The sequence below is a fragment of the Accipiter gentilis genome, chromosome 31 (genome assembly GCF_929443795.1).
Source record: "Accipiter gentilis chromosome 31, bAccGen1.1, whole genome shotgun sequence".
NCBI classification, from domain to species: domain Eukaryota; kingdom Metazoa; phylum Chordata; class Aves; order Accipitriformes; family Accipitridae; genus Astur; species Astur gentilis.
Window position 1 is genome coordinate 14,928,134 of NC_064910.1, and position 26,379 is coordinate 14,954,512.

Below are 26,379 nucleotides of genomic sequence, written 5' to 3' on the forward strand. Positions count from 1 at the left end.
ATGCTTTTCACCAAAGAAGACTGAAGATCCCTTTTTCACAGAAGATACTTGGCATGGTGAACGGTAAAATGGGATAGGAATTAAGTCAAAAGGAGATTTTTATTGATGCACACTACCCAAGAACCTAGTACAAATGTTAATATTGATAATCTACAGCAAAGCTCCAGAAAATGTCTTCCTAGCTTCATTCACTTGTATTTCATAACTTAAATCAAGTTCCCCCCCCCCCCCCCCCCCCCCCCGTCTTATGTGAAAATCTTCACTTTGTCATTAGCTTCGTATCTAAGGGGACTAACTGGCAGTTGTGCAATGTCACTTATGTAATGTGACTTAGCAAAGTCATAACTCAAGTCCAATGACCATTTGTAAATGATTACAGAAACAACAGGATTCCAAGACAAGATGTTCAGACTTCTCAGATTTCACGATGTCATTTCTGCAATGTAAAAAACCTAAAGAAAAAAGATCTCTGAAAAGGGTGGGAGTTTCAAAAGCACTGAAGGGGATCTCCATACAACTTTAAAGGACAAAAAGTTGAATTACTGCTGAGATGCTTTGGCTGCACAGAACTGTTTTTCATTTTCTGGACATCCATCTCTGCGCAAATGTCATCAATAACATGCTGAGACCCACCCGCAGATGTTAGCTTGTGCATTTGTTGTGATTTAATCCCAACCGGCAAATAAGCACCACACAGCTGCTCACTCACTCTCCACCCCCCAGTGGGATGGGGGAGAGAATTGGTAAAAAAAATAAAATTTGTGGGTTCAGAAGAAGACAGTTTAATAAGCAAAGCAAAAGCCACACAAGCAAGCAAAGCAAAACAAGGAATCCGTTCCCCACTTCCCACGGGCAGGCAGGTGTTCAGCCATCTCCAGGACAGCAGGGCTCCAGCACACGGAACGGTGACTTGGGAAGACAAACGCCATCACTCCCAACGTCCCCCCCTTCCTTCTTCTTCCCCCAGCTTTAATGTCTGATCATGACGTCCTATGGTCTGGGATATCCCTGGGTCAGTTTGGGTCGGCTGTCCCAGCTGTGTCCCCTCCCAGCTCCTTGTGCCCCCCCAGCCTGCTCACTGGTGGGGTGGGGGGAGAAGCAGAAAAGCCCTTGGCTCTGGGTGAGCACTGCTCAGCAGGAACAGAAACATCCCTGGGTTATCAACACTGGTTTGGTCACAAATCCAAAACACAGCCCCATATTATGTACTATGAAGAAAATTAACTCTATCCCAGCCAAAACCAGCAGAGCATTGTAGAAAACTCACCTGCATTGCTGTTAGGAAGAGATTGAGAAGAAGCCACTGCCATCAGGCTGGATATGACCGCCAACACTGGTCACACCAGGCGGTCCTTTCCCTCTCAGAGAAAGCACCCGCTCCCCTGTGGTCCTCCTGACTGGAAAAGTGTGCTTGACATCTATCGTATGGTCAGCCCAGCAGGTTGAGTTTGTTGCCGTGATTTCCATTGCAAGGATCAAGAGCAATACTGCTCAGTGGGTACACCAGGCCATCACCCATCACTTGATTTGCAGTACTTCTTATCCCCTCTCCTCTCCTCTCCTCTCCTCTCCTCTCCTCTCCTCTCCTCTCCTCTCCTCTCCTCTCCTCTCCTCTCCTCTCCTCTCCTCTCCTCTCCTCTCTCCTCCTCTCCCCTCCTCTCCTCTCCTCTCCCCTCCTCTCCTCTCCTCGTCATTTTCTATGTCCCGTTCAATGTCCCATTCAGTTACAGTTTAACTCAGGCCAGAGCCTAGTACTGACCTTGTCATTCACCTGCAGCCCTAACATTCATTTTGACTTACCACATGGTTTGACACCCCAGAACTTTTCTGTAAATGATAAAAAACTTAATATTGTTCAGTAGTATAGTTCAGTTACATATTTCAAATTTTCACAGGCACATTGATCCCAGTAGCGCGTTAGATTATATTTAAATAAAAATATAGAATAATTAAATATTTAAATTTGAATAAATTCCTAACATTGATTACAGTGAAGTTACTCCTTCTTTACAGAGGTGCAAGAGCTATGCATTAACTCTATATGCAGTAACATTAAGCCTGTAAGTTATAAGCATTCTCTCCAGCATAAGAAGAACCAATCTATCAAGCTTAACTTAAGCAAAAAACTCATGACACTTTTATAAACTACAAACTCACTGTGACTTGTGATAAAAAACTGTTAGGTGGCTGAAGACTACAAGAAGTCCTGAAAGACCGCAACTGTCTGGATGTCTACACTGGCTTAGGAATTGCTTAGAAATTTGATTGACAGGTCATGGGAAGAACGTACAAGAGGAGAATCACACTGCGTTGCTCTATGTTCCTCTGCCTAGGCAATGGTTGTTGGCTGCTTTTGGAGATAGAGCCCTAGGCCAGGGGAACTTTGGGTGCCCTTCTTGGGTTAAGATTTTCAACATGAAGTCCACAGCCATTTGAGACACAACCAGTTATTAAGTAAAAACTGTTTAAAAGCCAAACACAATAATCATGCACTCATCCCCCATGGATGGCTATCCCCAGATGCATTTTTTTCCTTCTTCAGCTATCTAATTCTGTGTGAAATTACCCACAAAGATGACATCCACCTCTCGTTCCCAGCTGGGCAGATAGTTCTTCACATTCCCCTAAGAATAGTCTCACCTCCCTTGCAAAATTCCATTAAAAAAATTTAAAAATTACTGTTATCAATTTAAATGTTTAGTACCTCTGGAATAATAATTACTCAAAAAAAAAAAAAAATCACATTATCAATTACACTAATACCTTCATATTGTGGATAATCTTAATATCAAACATCTGGTTAACTAAATAGATTTATTATTTTGAAATATCTGTGTCTCTTCTCAGCTTATTAATAATGTTCATTCCTGCCCTTGAAATGCACCACACATTGCCAATTAGCTTAGAAAATTTGTTGCTGTTCAGGCATGTGTAAACACAATAGCTGATTTCCCCACATGCCTGGTATCTCGTTGTTTATGACTCTTTCATACACACAAGCACACATATGTGTATATACACACTCATGCATTCTAAATACTAGATATTGAGAAAAATGCTAGTTATAGTATTTTTATGTGATTTTAAGTAATCCATTTATTTTATGTGTTTTATAATAATGAGTGATAAATTCAATCTATAAAAAATACATCATTGTAATAAACAGTGATTATTCTTTAATATGGAGAAATTGATATAATACAATGCAGAAAAATATATAGCATCAATATTATTAAATCTTCTTTAAATAACTTCTTTATACAGTGATTTGCCCACAAAAAATGCAGGGTTATATTTGGAAGCGATGTGGAATGTACAACGAATCACGCCCCCCTACAGCCAGTTGAACCACATTACACAGAGACAGACTCCCTTATACTGAGAACCCATCTGACCTACTTAAAACTCATTTACTGTGACGGAAAGGACTACAAATGTGTCCAAAGTATTCTGACTTGAAAACTGACAACTAACATAGAACAGTTTATAGTCCTATACCCTCTCCTTTTAGCTTACGTACTTTCTTTGGTTGGCCCTTAATGTAGAACTGCATTAATGGCTACGTATTATTACATCAAATAATACAAATGTAGATTTAACATATAAGAACCATTAAGGTGAAAGGTTAGGGGTAACGAGTATTGCTAAGTGAATATGAATGTGACATTGCAGTGGAAAGTCACTAATTTTTTTGCAACTTGGTACAATAAGAGCAAGATTACGCTTCTAAATGCTAGGAACTAACACAGAAAAGGAGAAGGCCTTCAGTTGAGACATGAAATAATAGAATATGGGAGCTTTTAAAGTCAGATATTGATTTTCAAAAAATAAAATTATGGACTTCAATGTATTTTCTGGGGATAAACATTAAGACTATTTCTTTCTTGCCAGGTTATGACATCAGTATATGAGTATGCTTTGCAAGTATATTTTAAAAGTTCTTCAATGAAGTGGTTTTCCCCTCCTCATTACTTTGAAGTTTCTACAAAAATGAGTAGACATCTGACTAACAAACTTATATCTAGATTGAAAAGTTATTTTTTACTTTTTTAAAACTTTTTTTCAATTTTATGACTTTTAGCAATATGAAACATTGAAGCTTTCACTTATGTCACTATTTTTTCATTTTGGCAGTTCTTCATCATAAGTCTGGTATATATGGATCACAGTTTTTCCTCTTTAGAATGGATATGATAGCTTTTGAAGAAAGGTTAAAACAATCTGAATAGTAATGAGAGTCATTTAGATTCAAACATCCAAAACAGAAACAGAGACATGCAAAAGCAGCTTGTAAAGCATTAGGGATTGATGTCCTGGGTGGCACAAGAAGTTACATTTGTGAGACTTACAAAGGCTGTAAATTTTTTTTTCCTAAATAAATAATATAGGGCAAACGACTGGATATAACATACATCCTGGAAAAGGTACATCCAGTTTGCCTGGCTCTCTTAAGGGCTGATCTTGCAGCTGCAATAAACTGACATTAGCAGCAGAAGCAGCGTTTAAATTAACAGGAAGGGTGTGGGAGGGGGCATAAGGGCTACAGAAGAATCTATTTTCTGGAAATTACAAATTCTATCTGCTCAAGCTATTACTGAAACAAGACATTCTTACAGACATCCACAGTCTTTAAAACATGGAATTTTATCAGTATTTACCATTTTTGTTTGCCTATTTGCTTTTAGCATGCTTTTTGTAATTCCCTTTTGGCAGAATGAGTGAATGTTAGCTTTCATTTTGAATTTCGGGCCTCTGTAATCAGTATAATACATATGAATAATCAAAATTGCTCTCTCTTTCATTCATTCTTACTGAGACTGTTCCATTTTGTTTATACAAATGAATATTCATTAAGTCAGAGAAAGAGACTACACTTCTTAGCTTACTGGTAATGGCACTCACCTTGAATATAAAAGATGCAGGTTCAAAGTTACTGTCTGAAATCAGACAGAGCAGGAAGACAAACTTAGGTCATCAGTGTTCTAGGTGAGTGACATTCACACCTTTGGGTTAGTGACAGGTTAGGTTAGCTCTTGTTGCCCACCTCTTTCTATCCAAAATTTCATTTTGAACAGGAAAATATTTCAGAGAAAAATTGTGTTGGAATTTGAACATATGTTGTGTAGAGTTCTAGGTTTTGATGTGATGCCCTGTGTTACCCCCAAAAAACAATCTAAAAAATTCCTCACTAGCATTTTAATTCTCATCTCATCCTTTCTTACAAGATCCTGTTATGTTAAAAAGGTATGCTACCACCCTATGGGATGTAGACCATATCTTGCAGATTATTACTGTAGTAGCCTTTAAATTGGTACTCAACAGAAAGGAAAAATATCATATGGAAAACCTTTCACTATTACATGTTGATTAATTTTCTGCAAAGAAATAGGACCACTTGAAGAAACATTTATGTAGCAGCCCGGGTCATTCATTTATTTAGCCCTTAACGGTATATCTGTGCTTTTGTCTGGTGCTCACCTGACATGTTTTTCTCCCAGTGTTTATTCAAAACAACTTATGAAACGTCCCTGTGTCATGCACACCCAGTATATACTTTCAGAAGTGGAAAACTTTGCTGAGATTATCTTTTATGGAAAGATTATTTTACACTTGCACAAGAGAAGAGAAAGGATAAAGGTCTACGTGCAGGGAAATTTTCTGGATGTCATTGTCAGGATTCTTGAAATTAGGAAGGGAGTTTGTTGTCATCCTTCTCACATTCCCCAACCATACTCACTCCCCTCGCTTCTGAGAGAAACACAGCAAGGCAAACACTCATTTCTTGTAGATGCAATTTTCTTTTCTCCTACTCTTGGTAATATTCTTCATTGTATACAATTTTATTTAAGCTGAGATAGTAAACTACTTTTATGTCCCTCCTGTAAAGTTGTTTTAAATTAAATTTCTCTTGAGGTCTGTATGCATTTTAATCTTGGGAGTGTTTTTGTTTGTTTGTTTAATTAGAAAGAACAGAAAAACTACTGAAGCATTATTCTATCAACTTCTGCTGAAAATTAGAAAAACAGTCAAGATTGTTTTACAGGATCCTATTTATTGATATTCAAGACTCATGAGCAAGCCCTGTAACATTTAAAATACTTGATATTCTCCTCTACTTTCTTTTGAAATAGCATTTTCAGTTTTACTGTGTAAGAGGATTTTGGTTTGTTGTGCATTGATATTAAAGCTCAGAACACGAACATGAAAATATCAGTGCTAGAAGAAGGTTGTATAGTTCAATTGCCTTAGATGTCTACTTTTCCTACTCCTCTCAGAACTGATTTGTTCAAACATTTATGAGGTGATAGAATGATTATTTTAAGTGTAGAGGCAAATCCTACTCCCGGTTAGACAAGCATAGTTCCTATTACAGTTTAGAAAAACTTTACTAGGATAAGAGAAGGGCAAAATCATCATTCAAAAGTACATGTTGCATCGGTCCCAAATACACGCTCAAGATCATTTTTGACAGGCTAAATTTCTGGAAGTGTTCAGTTCTCAGAGATTCTTTAGTCCTTCAAGAGGATTCTTAACCAGATCCAGTGCATGTGTACATTACATGAAGATATACATTTAGAGAAATTATGAATGCCTGTATCTTGTATAAAGCTCTGCCCCTATACTATTTTCTTCAGTGTGATGGAATTAGTACTTATGCAATCTAGTTGATTGTATCCTTTTTATTATTGATTTATTACATATGTTGTAATCACTGAAAATCAATAGTTCTTGGGTGGTCTGTAGAGACAAATTTCAAATTTATACTATGTTTTATATAGCTTACAATTTTCACAACAAATGTATCTGGTACGAAACAATTTCCTACCCTCTGTCTCTTTCAAGAGTTTTTCAGTTTTATTCTCTCCTTACATAGTTGTCTAACCAATACTAAGGTTCTTCCTTATGGCCTGTTTGTATAAGCAAATGTAAGCAAAAAAATACTGTGTACCCCAATGGGTACTTATGCCATCATCCACCTCAAGCATCTTGCAAGGACAAGGATTTTAATTCCCGTTCTTGACACTGAATCACTCAGAATTGCTCACCAAAGGTGAGTGAAATCTTCACATCAGCTTGAACACTTGTCCCAGCAAAAGTAAAATTATCACTGATGAGGAAAATCCTCTTGATAAATTATTTCTATGAATTGCTGTATTCCTCAAAGCCTATTTCTTTCTTTATATATTCATTACAACATTGACTGAGAGTTTTACAATTCTCTGTTTTGTTTTTGATAATTGTAGTTTTCCATTTTGCTAATCAAAAGGTCTGCCTTCATCGGTCAGTGACCTCACTTAATGGCCACAGGCAACATGCTGTCCTATGAGAAAAAATTGCTTACAAGCAAGAGAAGTTAAAACTGCTTAACTCAAGCTTTAACATCAGTTAAAACTGAAGCCATCAGAAAGAACCAAGTGTGACATTGCCTGCAGTATGTTACCCTCTCAGTACTGTGCCCATCAGGCAACAGCAGCTGGGTGTTTAAACAAGATTCTTATTTTCTTTAGGTTTTCATTATATTAGAATACACTAAATGATATTAATTGGCATACTATATATGTCAAGCTGTGCTTATACAGACATTAAAATTCAGTGTAGAAAATGCTGAAAAAAAAAGCCATTGAATTTGTACTAAAGAAATATCTTTTCATAGCTAGCTGTAATAACTTACTAAACCCAGAACTTGAAAGAATGTCAAATGACTGATGAATACATTGCTAGAATAAAGCAGATCTCTGCTGGAGTAAAGCAGGAGTAATTGCAAATATACCTCTTCTGTAATATGAGGGTGAAAAATACTGACATTTAGAAAATGCTTAAGATGATACTAGCAGTGAGATTTACTTCAAATTCAAATGCTTACATTTAGAAGTCTATATGGGGATACTTATATATGAAATATGTGTTCAAGAGCCTTTCACGGTCAATGGAACCATTTTCTGGACTGCATATAACTATACAGACCTGGGCGGAGGTTTAATTTCCTTGCCCACATCTAAATATTTAGTGCAGTTTGGGATGACTTTGATTGCCCTATTTGGGGGTCAGGTTCACTTACAGAAAGGTATAGGTTACCTTCCAGTTGTGTGTCATGTCCTCAGAGGGCGCTCGATACCTGTGTGTGTGGACAATCCGAATTGAACCCTTGACCTGGATTTACTTTAATGGGAGTTCAGACACTTAACTGGGATAAAGCCACCATCTCTGTAGATAACCTAAATTTGGCATGTGCATCAGAAGCATTCAGCAGCTATTACAAAGATTAAGAGCAATGATACATATGATAAAAGCAGAATGGAACCCACTTCCAGGCCTGCTTTAAATCCAGTTATGGTCTTTACAGTAGTTTAGTTGACCTTTTTCCACACTCACTAGTCAACTTAGAGAAGGAGGTCTCCAACTTGATCTGTCTTGGTAGGTTTTCAGGGATGCCTGCTTCTCTCTCATTCAGTTTAGGAAGCTATGGCTGATAAACTGAACTGCACTTTTTGTTTTAACAATTATATTTCAGGGTGACAGTACACATTAAGCTTCTAAATTAGGCCCATTCTATTCTTTTTGTACACACACACACTTATATATATATATATGCATACACAAGTGTCCTCATATGTGTGTGCATATGTATACAAATATATATAAATACATACGTAAGGTATAAAATACACCTTCGTTAACATGTCATAATTGCCTCTTCAACCTACCACTTGAAATTAGACAATAACAGGGTTAATATATAGATATCAGTCGAAACTGAATTCTGTCCTTTCACCACCTGACGATGCAGAACACTCTGGAAATATGGCAAATGGCCACTTATGGACAGACTATGGTGTCTTCTGGTTGCTAATGTAAACCTTTTGAGCACTTTTAACCAAGAGCAACCTGTGTAAGCCCCAAACTCAAACACTTGGCTATTTTATAGGAACAGTACCAGGAGTGTTATATTTTTCATCCCCTTTTCCCATAGACTGAGGATAATATTTAACATTATAAATTCTTCTATTCATCATTAGTCCATAGGCTACCCAATGGTTTCCCAGTTTCTGTTAGAATGTAGCAGAATTTTATGTATGCTTCTTGTCTTACTTCCCAGCATATCTCTGGAGTGCCCACAATGTGCCTTTTTCCCTGCTGCTTTAAATCACACAATTTCCTTGATTTTCAAAAATCCAAAATCAGAACAAAATAGAACTTGGGAGGGACAACTGCCTTATTAGACTGATATATATACTCCCAAATATTGTAAATGTTGGGCTCAAATTCATTGCATTTGGAGCAGCTTGGAGGCATTGGGGTGTTGGGTTTTTTTTGTTTTGTTGTTGCTGTTTTGTTCTTGGTTTTGTTTTTTTGTTTGTTTTTTTTTTTTTTTTTTTTTCTTTTTGCTCTGTGTATGTGAGCCAAAGGGCACTATCTCATTAATGACTTTCTTTCTTTGTGGCAATAATTAAGGGTCACTAAGCCTATCCTACAGTCCCTGAGGGACAATGGATTTCAAGACAATCTGAATGAATATGGTAATATCCGATTAGATAGAAGACTTGACCTTGATACAGAGAGGTGGTTTCATGCTCAACTGTAGAAATGCTGATATTTTACTATAATTTTCTTGTAGAAATACCCAGCATTTCAGAGCTTGAACTCAATAATTAGAGGTGTTTGATCCCTAGAGATACATAATCCCACCCACACACCTCTGAAGATCATTCAACATTCAGCATATTCAGAGTTTTGTATACTTAAACGATTGCAAAAAACTGTGGCAAGTTTAGACCAGTACCATAAACTGTTTTAAAACTGAAATAGAATCTCATCTTGCTGATTTAAACAAAAATAAAAATAAAACCAAACCAGGATATTTTTCTAGATGATAGTTAAAAGTTCCTTTTTAAAAGACATACAGATGATATTCAATGATTATCATTAGCAAGTTTTTCTGACATTTCTTTATATTTTCTTTCCTCAGAAAATGAACAGGTTGCTGAGCTTGTCATAGCTAAAGTAAAGCATTGCTCTATCCCCTCAGTTTCTGCAAAATGTTGAATCTGTCACTATTTTCACAGAGAAGAAAGAGATGTTGTTTTCTCCTACTTTCCAAAATAGTAGAGGAAACTAACCAAAACAAAAACAGCAAAAGAAGCTTCAAAATCTGTTCTCTATCAGCTACTTAGTGATCAAGGAGATGTCTTGCTTCGGCTGGAGAGTCATGCCCTATAAGTAGTCGTTTTTAATCAAGAAAATAGATGCCTCATATTTTGACAGATGAGGTACTTTATATTTTTACACCAGTATTTTCTTAATATAAAATGATTAGGTGCATACCATATTGATTTTTGAGCCCTGCTATTGTAAAGATTTATGCACATGCTTCAAGCACTCCAAGTAGTCTCAGTGACTTTGCTGGGAGTACTTAGAACGCATACAATTAAACACACAAGATCAACCTCCAGGATAGCACTTTGCATTGTTTCAATCAGCTTTCAACACTGCTGTAGCTTTTGAGCTCTGCTTATACCTAAGACTTGGTTGTCGTGAGGGTTTTCTTTCTCTCAAAATTTGCTGTACATAGAACTTTTCTACTGCTAAGTTACCAATAAATAATCTGCTTTTACAAATCTCTATATTTCTTCTATACTTTTCTATTTCTTGGAATCTTCTTTATTCTCAGTGACACAAAGAGAACACAAAGTCTAAGAAAGCAACAGCATAAATACATACAACAGAGACAGTCTGACCCTGAGATTTTAAACTTTTGATGTAAGGCAAAGAAGTGACAGAATAAAACTAATTTATTCCGTTTTCTTTTTAAACAGCCACTAGATTACACATGGCCAGGTTCCAAATGCTCAGCAACATGATATAGCACCAAACATGTTTGCTCTTTATAATTAATGGGGAAGTTTACTTTCCATTAGTAGGAGAGCATATATGTGTATACATGTTCATATGTTTGTATATATATTTGTCATTATTTATTCAGCAGAAAACTGTATTGTGGTTACTGGATTACAGTCATACAACTTGAAATGAACTGTTTCAAGAGATGAGCATTAATGATTACTAAGGTATAGTAACGTAAGTGAAATAGCAAAAGAAGCTATTGACAGGTCCTAAATTTGTCACCCTTGTCAGATTTAGGAAAAAAAAATAAAAATTGTACTTCTTTCCAAGTAAGTCACTAAACTTATTAAATTTAATAATTAAAGATTAAATTTTCCGACATTTTCTGAACAACATTTTGTATTGAAGTCATTGGTCACAATCAATGAACTCGAACTATTTATTTAAAGATGTAGATTTTGCAAAGATGAATAAATAAAATCCCAGAAGAGCTTGACTCTTTGTAGTACTTGCCTGTATCTTAGGTGCTTATTTGCGTGGTTGCCAACTAACTGGCCATGCCTTGAAATGTGCTTCCTAGAGTTTTATTGTGACACAGCAAGGAAGAAATATTAACTGTCTTTGCCACTTCAGCTTGGTCACACAAAACATTTCAGTCCAACATTTCATATTCTTTAGTCATTCACATTAGTTAGTCACCTCAAACACAGGGAAGCACAATGCAGATTCTGTGGAATTAGGGAGGTGTACTGGAAAGACTATTAAATAGATAATTCTATGAATTTTCTATATTCTAATTATTTACTGAAATACAATACTATAATTAAGAAAGCGTTGTGAACGTTTGACACAGCTATGTATCAGAACTAAAATTTTCACTGACTTTTTCACAATTATAAGAAAAGCAACAGTATCTTAACAGACATTTTAAAACACTGGATAGCAATCATTATAATGTCATTTCTGAAATGTGTGAACTATTTCTATATAGTTCTGGAGTCACTGTGCTTATCCACAGAGAATGCATGAAAAAAACCATCCATAATAAAGACTTTGCTTCCTAAATGACAAGACTTTTCTTTGCTGTCTGCAATAAAATCTAATCTTAGATATGTTTATATGATTCCTTCTAAATGAGTAGAAGCATTGCATGTGCTTGTAAGAGCCAGCCTTATGCCAGATTTGAGACTATGGATTTGATTTTGCATTTGTTAGCGGTGGTAGTGCCACAGCATGAGTTGTTGTCAGTTGCACATTACCCCTATTAAATTGTCTTCAGAAATAACAAATAATAGGCCTAATCATACTGCTGTCAAAGTCAACATTAAATCATTACCAACGTAATTATGGGTAGGATTAAGTCCAAAAAAGGAAGCTTTCCTGGCTTTTCTCTTTTTTTAAAATGTGTTTGTGTTTAATTTAGAAATAGTATTTTCTAAAATAGAGCCAAAAAAAGCAGTCCTTTTCCTCCCAGATCAACATTAAAAAGGATGTGCTATAGGTCGTCACATATTCCTTTATAGTTCAAGGAAAGAACGACTCTCCATAGAAATAGTAATACAAAGAGGTGCAAAAGGTCTATCTCCTCTGGTATAATGATCCAGCTTTAACCAACACAAAAGATAACAGGAGGGCAGATCACCTCATTAGCATAGTTCAAAATTTAAAGACTTTCTTTCACTAGTCAATTTATATTTTGGGAAGATGCGCAACTCCATTTCCATCGTAAGAAACAAGTAAGACAAGTAAGAAAAATGACTCACAAAGTTCTACTTCCAAACTAAAGAGTCACGGTATCACATAAGCTTAGAACAAAAATTAAGATGAGATCTTGTCCACTCCTCCCTGACCAACAAGTTCCCATGAAATTCACAGGTATCACTATCTTTAGAATTGGGAAGTTATCCCTTTGTCGTTGTCATTGTCATCATCTTCTTCTTCTGCTTCTTCTTCTTCTTCTTCTCTGTAATTTGAGTTTCTCTTACTGCAAATTGATCTATACTTTTTGTCACAGCAGCAGTAGTCATCAAGAATAAGTAGTTACTTTGTGAATATCCAAAAAACGCTATGTTTCCCTTCATGCTTTTCTTCTTTAGGCTAAATAATACCATTGCCATCAATTGTTCCTCATCTCTTCAAATGTCTTGCAACTGATATCCAGCCTGTTGTTCATTCAGCTGCATTTACAGGGAACAGAAGTATGGAATTTTGCATATATTTTTACTGAATTGCCTCCTAATCTTTGTTTCCAGTCTTTTTCTTACATCTGTCAAGGCCTCTTTGCATTGCAATCCTGTCCTCCAGCATTGCTACTGTCCTTCCTAGTCTGCCTTTACCTAGAAATTTAGTGCAACAGAAAGCAAGTCAGAGACAAAGCCAGCAAAATGAGATCCAAGACAGAACCTTGAGTAGCATCACTCAGTACATCCTTTCAGTTTTACAGTGAGTGATTAGTAACTCTTCTCTGTTTCCCTCACTTGCTTACAAGGCTTAACATAGGATAGATCTGAAATTCAAAATATGTGACAACTGTTTCTTCTCTGCCTAAAAGATTTGTTGCCTTGTCGTGAAAGGAAATTAAATTAACTTGGCATAATTTGTTCTTGACAAACCATGTTGATATTACTTATCTGCTTGTTATTGCTATATATTAAAAAATATTCTCCCAGCTGTCTGAAAAGTCTTTTTATCGGAACTTTCTAGTGCAATGGTCTATGGCAGTTGTCCCCAAACCTTGTTACTCTACAATTTTCTCATTGCTTTATTGTTTTACATTAATCACCACTAATGACAAATGCAAAGTAAAGCATGAGTAAAATCAGTGCTCAACTCATGGACCATTTATCATCACCTTATAACAATCTTAGATACACCTTTTGTGTTACTGTTTTCCTAATAACATGCAGTGTTTTTAGGAAAAGCTCCTTATTTTTGTGTCGTATAACACACACTTTGTGAAGATGCAGAGATCTGAAGCTACTTGCTTAACTCTTTGGAATGTTTCACTGATAAAATATCATACTATCATATGAAGAGTGGGGATTCATCTCACCTAATTACAGAATTTTTTTAAAATCGGCAGCCAGGCTCTGTCTGTAGGCACTGGAGAGAGAGAGGCATCTCTCAAGAGATTTGACACTTTCAGATTTACACCTCAATTGCTCATTTCCACTGACCAGAGAAGTAATTTTTACATGATATTTGATGAAAAGGTCAGAGAAATGAATGCCAAGATGTAATGTGAAAGGTAGTACTTATCACAGCTGATACAGGGTCTAACTGTTGGTTGGAACTAGACATAGCATTTAGGCATTTCTAGCCTTCACGTGTCATTTTGAGGGAAGTTGTAAGGCTTCATCAAGTTTCATTTACTCATAAAAATACGCTTTAACATGGTAAAAACACAGATATTCTTGAAATAGAATGAAAATAATATTTTTTGACAATTCATTAAGAAAATCAGATGTGGAGTCAACTCTTAAAATACTCAGAAAACTGAGACAAAAATTCTCACTATTTATTGTAACTGCATGTGTATTTTCTGTACCCTGTGTTGGAAATTTGCTCTTAGGTTTGCACTTCAAATTTTGATGTCCATTCATGTGTTTGTGTTTTGCAAGATCTGTCCCTACTAGAAAGAACCATGACCTTGAAATGTCAATATTAGTAAACTGCAAGGACTTAAATATACATTTTTCATACATCACTGCTAAAAGATTTGTTTATGCTCCTTACAGGCTTCACAGTTATTTCATTGCTTTGGAATGAAGGATTAAAATACCCTTTATCTTCTCCATGGCACCATTCATTTGTGTTCAGTAATAATCTGAGGCAGTTCTGAGGGAATCATGCAGAATACTCTTAATCATGACTTGTAATTGTCTCTAACGCGCTGTCATACTGCATTCCAGAAACAAAACAAGAACAGAAAAATACTGTTCATAGAATTGTTCATATGGGACAAGAAACAGGATTTCCTTTTAAGACTGTTGGTACAACACAGCTGTTTACAGTGGAATTTGATAGGGTTGCCAGGGTTGGAAAGACAAGAAATTCTGTTAAAATGAATACTGTAGGGCCATGTTTTAAAATAAAAGTATAATGCATTTTGAATCTACTGCTTTAGAAATCTTTTTCCTAAAGGGGAATGTGGGAGTCTTAGAAGGCCCACCAGCATTTAATACAAGATTCCCTTGGGATGCTGTGCCAGACTCTTCTGTTCCTGTTCCTTGGTGCATTTAGTTTTGTAAAACTTGCACTATATTATTAATAAATTATATAAACTAAGAAACAGAGGAGAAAAGCTATTAAAACTTCTATGCCACGTGAAACTTACACATTAATTAGATAGAAGTATCACCGAGTTCTGCTTACAGTGATTTTTTAAGGTTTTCCCACCAGAAGAAGCTTGAGAGAAATCTTCTAACAAGTAGTCCTGTATTTCAGTCAAAGTTTTCTGGTAGCTTCAGTTATCTGCTTTCTACTAGGTTTTGGAATATTTACCAGTCTGTAGCCTTTACCATGTTACTTAGAGAATACAAATAGAAGCGTGACCCAAATATCTGATACGCACAATACTGGTTTTTGAAATTTGTAATAGAAAATGCTTAAACTACATAGTCTTCAACATATACTTAGATATACTTTATTCAGTTTTACCAATTCTTTGTTAAAATTTCTACCAAAATTCACAGGAGGGAAAACAATGCCTCTGGTATGTGTTGTTGCAGGTAACTGCTTTGGACATTTTGGTTTATACATGTCTATTAAGGACTTGATTCTCTTGTGTAGTTGTTTCCACCTGTGTGAAGCATGTATCAACTGCTATCACTCTGACTAGGAAGTACTTTGCACAAGAGGCACACCAGCAGAAAGCAAGCGTATATTACTAGTATGAGGTCTAGCAAATTGAGTGAAACCACTCCTGGAATAAGCAACCATTGGCTATGGCGAAAGGTGTCAAAATGTAGTTCACTGACTTCACGTTTCTTTCTGTGCAGGTTTACATTTATTTTGCATCACCAGATCAGTGTATATCAGCCTGAGACTATAGGCAACTCTGGACTAAATTTTTACAAATAGCGTTACTAAAGAAGACACAGTCCATCACAGGAATGGATTAACTATTTTCCCTTCAAAGACTCTGTGACCCCGTTTTGTAGCCTTTACTCATAACCTTAAAGAGATCTTTGCCTTCTTGAGGAGTGAAGAATGAGAGACAGTTATTTATTTGGGTCCAACAAAGGATTCACTTTGCCTCTAAAATGAACTTCCTTCTTTACTTATTTTTTTCCTGAAGGAATATTAATTGCAGGAAATTTTTTTAAAAAGTAAATGACTCATTTACTGATTTTAAATTCAGGCTCACACCTTGGAGGATATGCAATATCTTATAATTACAAGTCCCAAAATTTGACTTGGAAAATCTGGTACCTGAATGAAAGTATGGATCTTCTGCTTGCCTAGAAAGGAAAAAATATTGTTCATTAGCTAGACAACTATTTTATCAGCAGTGTAGTTAAATAATTTACTGTTGCATATTTCATACCTATGACATCTAAGTTATCTTTAAAAGCATCTACAATTCATCAGTCATAAGACTCCGTGTATGGTAATAAAACAAAAAGTTCACTTAGGTAATGGCTACTCTCCCCTGTTTTTATAGGGGCTATCTGAAGACAGTGCTTATCTGAACATCTCTTTTCAAGGAAGAATACTTTTAAAAGGGTGGGTTACCTATGATGTTGAATACACAACAATATGGAGTTCTAATACAAAGAAGAGCAAAGAAAAAAATATCAGCTATATCAGAATACAGCCAATGCTTACTTGTTTAAAAGCACTAACTCTTCTATGTGGAAAAAAAGGATGAAACATATCAAACTCAAGAGATTTTAAGATTTTAAGAAAGAATAAATTACTTGAGTACGAGCATTTGATTATGTAAGTGAAAAGCATATTACAGTTCTTATATGAAAAAAGGATTAGGACACCATTAACATCTGGCTCCGCAATTTTGCGGGATTTCTTTTTTTTAGTAAAGAATTTTTCCCTTTCATATTTGAGAAGCAAGGAGATGGAAAGAGTCAGTTTATGATAAATGCTTTAAGAGAAGGACAGTGAGTTATAATTCATTAGGAATATAAAACCCATTCAGGCTTGCAACTGGATGACTCTATAACCAAGAAGTACTTTTGCCTGAATGTTATCTCCTAAACAGCTCATACGGTGTGAAGGAGAGACTTTTTTTGCTGGTCATCTTTGCAGGGTGTTAGGAGAAATGCTGAAGCAAAGCTCCTTCCAACCATTTGACAGTGTCTAGGAGCTCATTCACAACACATTTCATTTTATAAGTCTTTCCAGCCCACAGATGCCCTGATTACTTTTCAGCAACATTATTCCTTACAGTTTTCACTGCAGCCATGGGTCAGGAATCTTTACTACTCGCATATTTGGAAGATCAGATCAAATAAATTCTCTGTCTTCTTTTTTCCACCTTACAAAAATAACCTTAAAACACACACTTCTTAGTGGGGCCTGTTTCCATGGAAGATTTTGACTATCAATCCTCACCAATTTTAAAAAGGTTAAAATAAAAAGAATTCAGAAGTTTGGAATAAAAAAGGAATGGCACAGAATTCCTAATTTTTTTGAAATAAATAAAGGAACCATTGTCTTTTTAAAAAGAGAAAGATGTTACAGGTCTGCACATATGTGTGGATAGAGTTAAATCTGCATGTAATTTCTGGTTCCATTGAAGTCATTGATGTTATCCAAGTTCTCAGTAAAGACCTGAGTTGAGACAACAGTTACAGAAAGTTGGAAATAGGAAGTGTGAACAAGAAGTACTGGCCAAGTCATGTAAATAAAACTATGAAATATATTTATATATTAACCTTAGATGGTTGATCTAGGTGGCGATGTTATATAAGTAAAAGTTTTTCTTGTTACTGTGGAAATAATAATGAAAGGAAACATTTTAGAATGGACTAAAGACCTTTAAGATTTTCTCATGCTGATTTTTATAATTAGATGCTTATGTTTACTAGATAAAGCTAGGTATACAAATAAGGAACCAAATCTTTCAAAAGCCTTTCTCATACTGTTAAGAATCAGGTTGCCTTACTCCAAACAATTGTTACAAGTCTTAAATCTAAAGAGCTGCTTATTTTCATACCCTTGTGTGCGTTATGGATAATGTTTCTTCTAGTTGTTTGCAAATGCAAAATACATGACCATAAGAAAAACCATGAAAATTAGAATAGTTATTTGTTCCTTCCCTAAAGAAAGAAGAGGAAAAAAAAAAAAAAAACCAACAACCCAGAATCAAACTGCTCCTTACAGTTAGTAACTGGTTATTCTAAGTGATTGTTAAAAAGCTGAATGAATGCTGAATGAACATGGGAGGCAGGTGCTGATCTTTTACGTAATCTGCATATAATATTGTTCTACATTGATAGAGTTATTGTGCAGAAATATAACCTAGCACTGAGAAATCTTGTATGTCTACACAGTGCACTCTAAGCAGGATGGCCACATTAGCAAGAACATGCAGCAAAGGTAACAGAGTCTATTTCTAATCAGAACTAATTAACCTGTGGAGGGTACTGCAACAATTCAACTGTCCTGCTTCTGTAGCAGGTTATTCAGTGGTATCTCTGTAATAGCACAGGTAACAGAGGCAGCCAGCCAAGGCAGAAGTTTTTGCAGCAGTCTCTGGGTTCTCCTTCAGGAAGAGAAATGGGTTGACATGAACCTCATGAAGGTCAACAAGAGGAAGTGCAAAGTTCTACACGTGGGGAAGAACATCCCCATGTACCGATGTATGTTGGGGGGCCACCCAGCTGGAAAGCAGTTTGGCGGAAAAGGACATGGGGGTCTTGGTGGACACCAAGTTGAACATGAGCCAGAAATGTGCCCTTGCTGCAAAGAAGGTAAATGGTATCCTGGGCTGCATTAGATAAAGTACTGCCAGCAGGTCAAGGAAGGTGATTCTTCCCCTATACACAGCACTGGTGGTGCCACACCTGGAGTATTGTGTCCAGTGCTGGGCTCCTCAGTACAAGAGAGACATGGACATACTGGAGACAGTCCAACAGAGGGCCACGAAGGTGATTAAGGGACTGGAGGGTCTCTCCTACGAGAAAAGGCTCAGAGAACTGGAACTGTTCAGCCTGGAGAAGAGAAAGCTCGCGGGGGGGGGACTCATCATTGTATACATACCTCAAGGGAAAGTGAGGAAAGGACAGAGCCAGGCTCTTCTCAGTGGTGCCCAGTGGCAGGACCAGAGGCAACGGGCACAAACTGAAACACAGGTCATTCCATCTGAACATAAGAAAACATTTTTTTTTGCTGTGATGGTGACTGAGCACTGGTGCAGGTTGCCCTGAGAGGTTGTGAAGTCTCCCTCCTTAGAGATACTCAAAAGCCTTCTGTGCACAGTCCTGGGCAATCGGCTTTAGGTGGCCCTGCTTGCGCAGCCACGTTGGACCAGATTACCTCTAGAGGTCCCTTCCAACCTCAACCAGTCTGTGATTTTCTGGTTCTTTTAGGATAATTTCTAATTTTTATACAAATGTATCATTTCAGAAGTGAGTCCACTACATCCATTTGAACATATTAAAATGACAACATCTGATTGTTTCTGGTTTGTTTTTCCAGATCTGCCAGAGTTGTGGACTATAGGTTTATGAACTATATCATGATCAAAGACTAAAGTTTGGTCTGGATTTAAGGGCAAGACTGTAACTCCACAGATAAAACTATCTAAGCTTCCACATGCGTGAGAATTAAAATTCAAGCTTTATTTTCTGCATTCATTATTTCTTTTTAAACATTGACTATTGCCTCAGCTAGCAGAGCTCTTTGATGCAGAATGTTTTGCTATAGGCTAAGTGTAGTAATTTGCATCATACTTTCAAGCTCAAAATGCTTCCTTTTCATTTATAATAAGGAATGTTTTTGTGATTTTAAAAATATATACTAAACATTTATTTTGCTGAACTTTTCACAAGATATATCTAATTAGGACAAGCAGAAATCGAAGATTCAAAACAAAAAAAAGATTTATTGGCGTTTTTCAGATAAAGCACTCAAACTCTTTTACTTAATTTCATGAGTTTCCTGTGAAATTTTGTCCCGATTTGCTCCTCATTCTCTGTCCTCTAGTACCCATTTGTGTTCCACCTAACGCCACAAGACAAGTCAGTTTGATTATAAAGATGAGATGTGAAATGGATCTCAAATAGGAAACCTTTCTTCATCCAGACCCTTTTCTAATGTAAAACTAACTAAATAAATATCATGTGTGTTCTTTAATAGAAAACACTACTATTACAGCATTTATTTGTCATTTCATCAGAAAGGTAGAAAACAGCCTGATCACATACAGAAAATGTAGTATCACGTAGGGTCTTTATTTTTTTTAATACTTTCCCACTTAGAATTTGTCTGTGGTAGGAAATCTATTCTGCCTGTGTTTTCTTCAATATATAAAATCAGGCTATATTTCTGGGTCACTGGCTCTCTTCTTTTTCCTCAATCTACCTTTCTTTTCCTTCTTACATCACCTTTCCTTCTCTGCCACTATCTAGTTTTTAAAACCACATGATTCTTTACCCTTCAATAATTGAGAAGGGCATGGAAACACTAAAAATGTCCTCTGTCATTGTAGAAGAAAGCAAGCAAGCAAGAAAAGGGAAATATCACTATGGTATCATTTTCCTTCTTTGATTACTGTAAAAAAATAGAAAAAGGAATAAATATCAACACCTGTAAAACTGAACATGGAAAATTAAACATCCCTGGTTTTTATTTCTTTCTGTAGTCTTCTGGAGAGGGGAATAGGTCTGCAGTGTGAGATCTACAGCTGTTTCCTCCATTTGCTTCCCACGAGACTCTGTAACACATTTTGTCTCGTCAATTTAACACGGTAGCCAACTTCTGAATACTCAGCCCTTAGTTTTACTTGTTTTTAAACATTTTCCTAAGTGGTGCCTAGTGCTGCTACACATTTTAGATCAACTAACTGCGACACCTCTGCTTGTGACTGCAGGGCCAAAGTCATGGCATGTATAGAGCCTGAACAATTGTGCTTTGCGACTGAATGTAGAGAAGAGTTGAAAAGGTGAAATTCTATCTCCAAATTAGGTTTAAAGTGTGAGTCTATAATACAGCAGTGCTTTCATCCGTTCAACCCTCTCACCCCTACGAATCCCCTGTTGTTAGTCTGGCATGTGAATTGTGCACAAAGCCTACCCTCCATTACATTACAGATCCCAAATTAAGTTCACATGACCTGGAGAGATGCGAGTCAGCTCTTTGCACCAAGCAAGGAAGTTCAAGCCACCCATGTACAATCTAATTATTCAGGATGTGCAGGGCAACTCATCTGAATAAGGACATCTGTTGAGATCTGGATTTTACTGACCAGGACTATTAGATTACCTCTCCAGACTGAAATCTTTCTAACTAATAAAATGCCAGGAATATCTAGGGACCTACTTATAATATCAGTAATCATTTTATTAGCTTAGTCAGCTTTAGCATTGCTCTTTTTTGCATTCAAATTATATTTTGACCCACTACATATTCTATATGATCCATTTTTTATAACATGCTAATTCCTCTTAAGGACATGTTGGACACTAGAAAAAAGTACAGAAATACAAATAATAGTAAGCACTCGTGCATATATGGAACAACTTGCATAAAGGACAAGAAGCCTATTACCCCCAGCATCTCAGTGCTAATTTGGACATCAAAAATAAAGTTGACCTGATTTTCACAGATTTTACAAGGAGATGGCTATTTTTAAAAGCCAGTAGGACCAATAATATGTGCTACTTGTGCTATAAGCATAAATAAAACTGTTTTTCACACATCAATAAAGCAAAATAAAGCACAAACCTCACTTATTAACACTGTTCAGCAGCAGGAGTGGAAGATCTTGTTATTAGAGCTTTTCTGTGTTGCCAGTGTTCTCCACTGGCACCTGAAAAAATTAATGCATGAGAAATGAACCCACTCCCACCTTAGTTTCCCAGCTACTTCCCAGGTTTTTGAGCCTGAGACCATAAGGTAGGAACTCCAGTCACTGAATGCTGACAGTACCAGCAGAAGAGAGAATAAATGAAGTCTGCTTATAAAAATATAGTGCAAAGCCATCTTCTTGAGCAAGTGAATAGGATTTAAAAGGCATCCAGACATACCTATTTAAGAACTGATTTTAAAGACAAATTATGTACAATGGACTAGGTGGGAAAGTAACTTATTAGTGTATGTCGTCTTGGCTTTTTTCCCTTAATTTTAATTATTTTAAATAAATAAGGTGTCAACCTTTTTTAAAAGACCTGTAACCTAAAGTACATGAATAAACTGAACTTTAGATGAATTGCAGTAATGAGAGCAATAGAAACCATTTAAAAACAGTTTCTAAAAGTAGTATTTAATTACTCATTTTCTAATTGTAATTAGCAAATTTGTGTACTCAGGCCTATACTATTAATTCATATGAATAATCTTTAGACTGTTAGCTTGAAACACTGCCTGAATTTCCTTTGAGTGAAGAGTAGGTTAATTTATAATCATTCAAGAATTCCTCATCTGACTAAGTTGGTTGTTCATATTTTAATGTCCATACATCTCTAATTTCCACTGACATCTTACAAGCTACAGTACACTTGACAGTGAGCCAACACAATAACCCTCTTGAAGATTTCCAAGAAATATTCTGTAGCCAGAATTTTTATATCAGTAATTCGTACCTAGAAGAATCTACGTACCATGAAAATGAATACAACTTCAGCTGAAATCAAATGTTAAGCCATCTGCAGAAGAGATGTGTAATTTCAATGTTTCTATTGTTATTCAACAAAATAAAATATGTACTAAGTGACAAATGTGCAAGCTTTGAAAAGATTTAAAAATAGGAATTTGGTTTTAGTTTCTTTTCATACTCTTTGAGAAGGAAAAGGGAGGTGTCTGCTGACTGGAGAAAGGCAAATGTCAGAGCCTTCTTCAAAAAAGGCCAAAAGGTCAACCCTGGGAACTACAGGAAGGGACACCCTCATTTCAATTCCTGGTAAAATCGTGGCATGAGTCCTCATGGAGCACACTTCTGGGCACATTAAGTTAAACAGGTGGTTGGAAGTCACCAGCACGGGTTTACCAAGAGTAAATTGTGCTTAACCAACCTGGTTCTCTTCTATGATAAAATGAGTAGATTTGTGGATATAGGGGACAGTCGTGGATGTTATTTGCATAGACTTTAGCAAGATTTTGACGCTGTCGGCCATGATATTTAAGTTGGGATGTTACAGTCTACATGGCTAGACAACCAGATGGATCAAATATGCTTGGATGATGGGGTTCAGAAGGTGGTTAATGGGTCATACTTTACCTGGATGACTGTGGCAAGTGGACTACCACAGGGGCCTGCATCAGGACCTTTCCTCTTTAACATCTTTATCAATGATGAGTAGGTTACAGAGCCCACTATCTTCAACTTTGCAGATGATGCCAAATTAGGGGTACTAGTCAATACACTCAAGGACAGGGCTCCAAACAGGCTGAAGAAATGGGCCACCAGGAACATTATGAAATTCAACAGGGACAAATGCCAAGCTCTCCAAATCCCAAGAAACTTTTTGCATTACAGAGGAAAAACAGCCCCTGCAACAACACTGTCTGGGGATGGAGAGGCCATGAAGCAGCTCTGTGGGAAAGGCCCTGGGGTGGAAGGTGGGCAGCAAGATGAACGTGAGCCCACGGTGTGTGCTGGAAGCAAAGGCAACCAACAACCTTCTGGCCTGTATGAACAGTGGCATAGCCTGTCGATCAAGGGAGTGCCTTGACTCCCTCTACGTGGCACTCATCAGATGACATCTAGATGTGGCACCTGATTTCTCCCATTTTCTTCTGACAGGAAAGACATGGACAAACTGGAGGGCTGGAGCATTTGCCTTGTGAGAAGAGACTGGGGGACCTGGACTGGGTCAGCCTGGAGAAGGGACAGCTTCAGTGCACTTAACAGACCCCACAGCTGACACAAGGGTCAACAAGGAGGTGGAACCAGGCTCCTCACAGAAATTTGGGGAGGGAGGGCAAGAAACAACAGGTATATGTTTAGACAAGAGAGTTTCAGACTGGATATAAGGGGAAACTTTTTCCTCGTGAGGACAGTGAGGTAGTGGAGCAGGTTGCTCTGAAAGTTGTGCTATCCCTGTCCTTGGAGGATTTAAAGTCACAAATGGACTAAGGCATGAACATCATGGTCTCACTCCATAGCTGGCTCTGCCTGGGGCTGTGAGGTGGCCTAGAGATCTCCTGAGGTCCCTGCCAACCTCATTTATCCTTTGGGACCATAGAAAACAAAGATATGCTTTGGAATTCTTCTGTGATCCTGTGTTGTGAGATAAAGAAAAATGACATGGGGAACCACAGAGTCACTGGAGCTTAAAGACAGAATAAATAAGACTGGAAATAGGGTAAATGACAGGCATAAATGGTTATTTTCATAGCATTAGAGAGAGAGAGAGAGAAATGAATACAGATAATTACATTTAGAATTTTGCAATATATATGAAGTACTCAGCACTCACCCAAAGAAATACTGCATATTTTCCAGTGTAAAATGTGCTCTGTGATTGCAGAAAATTATGTCCCTTTCAATTTCAGTTCAAAGTTATGCATTGTACTCCCATATGGAGATGTGCCCAGTGTTGAAGGCGTTGTAAGAGTATATGATTTCTAAAAAATATTGTTCTCTTTTATCTGGCACAGATGCTGAACTTTAATTGGTTTTCCACTGTCCTTTTTAGTTATCTGATTTTTGTAACTGCAATTTGAGCTACATGACTTTGTGAAGACCAGTGGACCACAACAGATTTGGCCCTTTAAAAAACCAGTAGTTTATTGCATAAGAACTTGTGTCATTTTAACATGGAGGGGAAAATAGCTTGGCAGGATACCGAGATTGATTGATCCTGGAAAGATTTTGGGTTTTCTTGTGAACAGTTGGATTGGTAACACGGACAGATGGATTGTTACTGCAAAGAGTTGGTGTGTTGCTAGGGAGAGTTGGAATGGTATGCCGGACAGGTGTCAAATTTGTGAACTGGTATTCAGAATAGATGTTGTATTATCTACATACATACATATATATGGGCAATGGACATATATGTCCATTGCTAAGATAACACTTGGTGCTCTAATCACACCTACATTTTCACTACATCCAGAATGTAAAGGCCTCATTACTAAAGGCACCTTTTGACAAAAACAGGACAGACAGAATTCAGAAGATGAAATTGTATATGCAGACCAGGAACTGCACCAATTCCAGTATGTACTGAAATCCCACTCAACTCTTATTATGATGTCTTAATTATCATTTAAGGTAGTATAGCTATCATGCTGCATGTGAATTAACTTCACTATGACGGAGCTCCACAATGAAGGCACAAAGACTAATTATTGTATTCTATGTAGCACTACAAAAGGCAAATTTTGGCTGAGGGTGGTCATTGTTCCACGATAATGAGAAATAAAACCAAATCTTAAAACACCTTCCCCACACCCTCCCGTCTTTCCAGGCTCAACTTCACTCTTTGCTTCTCTACCTCGTCCCCACAGTGGCACAGGGGAACAAGGAATAGGGGTTGGCGTCAGGTTGTCACACGTTGTCTCTGCTGCTCCTTCCTCCTCATCTCTTCCCTTGTTCCAGTGTGGGGTTCCACCCATGGGAGACAGTCCTCTGTGAGCTTCTCCAATGTTCTTCACGAACTGCTCTAGCGTGGATCCTTTCCACAGGCTGCAGTCCTTCTGGCTCAGCCTGCTCCAGCGTGGGTCCCCCGCAGGGTCACAAGTGCTGCCAGCAAACCTGGTCCAACATGAGCTCTTCTTTCTTCATGGGGCCACAGGTCCTGCCAGGAGCCTGCTCCAGCAGGGGCTTCCCACGGGCTCACAGCCTCCTTCGGGCATCCCCCTGCTCCAGCGTGGGGTCCTGCCCAGGCTGCAGGTGGAGATCTGCTCCACCATGGACCTCCCTGGGCTGCAGGAGGACAGCCTGCCTCACCAGGGGCTTCCCCACGGGCTGCAGGGGAATCTCTGCTCCAGTACCTCCTCCCCCTGCTTCTTCGCTGACCTTGGGGTCTGCAGAGTTGTTTTTCTCACATATTCTCACTCCTCTCTCCAGCTGCAGTTGCCATTGCACCACTTTTCCCCCCTCTTCTTAAATCCGTTCTCCCAGAGGGACTACCACCGTCACTGATGGGCTTGGCCTTGGCCAATGGCGGATCTGACTTGGAGCCGGCTGGCACTGGCTCTGCTGGACACAGGGGAAGCTTCTAGCAGCTTCTCACAGAAACCACCCCTGCAGCCCCCCTGCTACCAAAACCTTGCCATGCAAACCCAATACACCAGTTTCTGATAATATGTTTATTTTTTTAAAAAATCTGTTTAATAGTCATACTTACAGTTTTTCTAGCCTACCATAACACCATCTAAACAAAGAATAATTCAGAAAGTCTGTGTGTA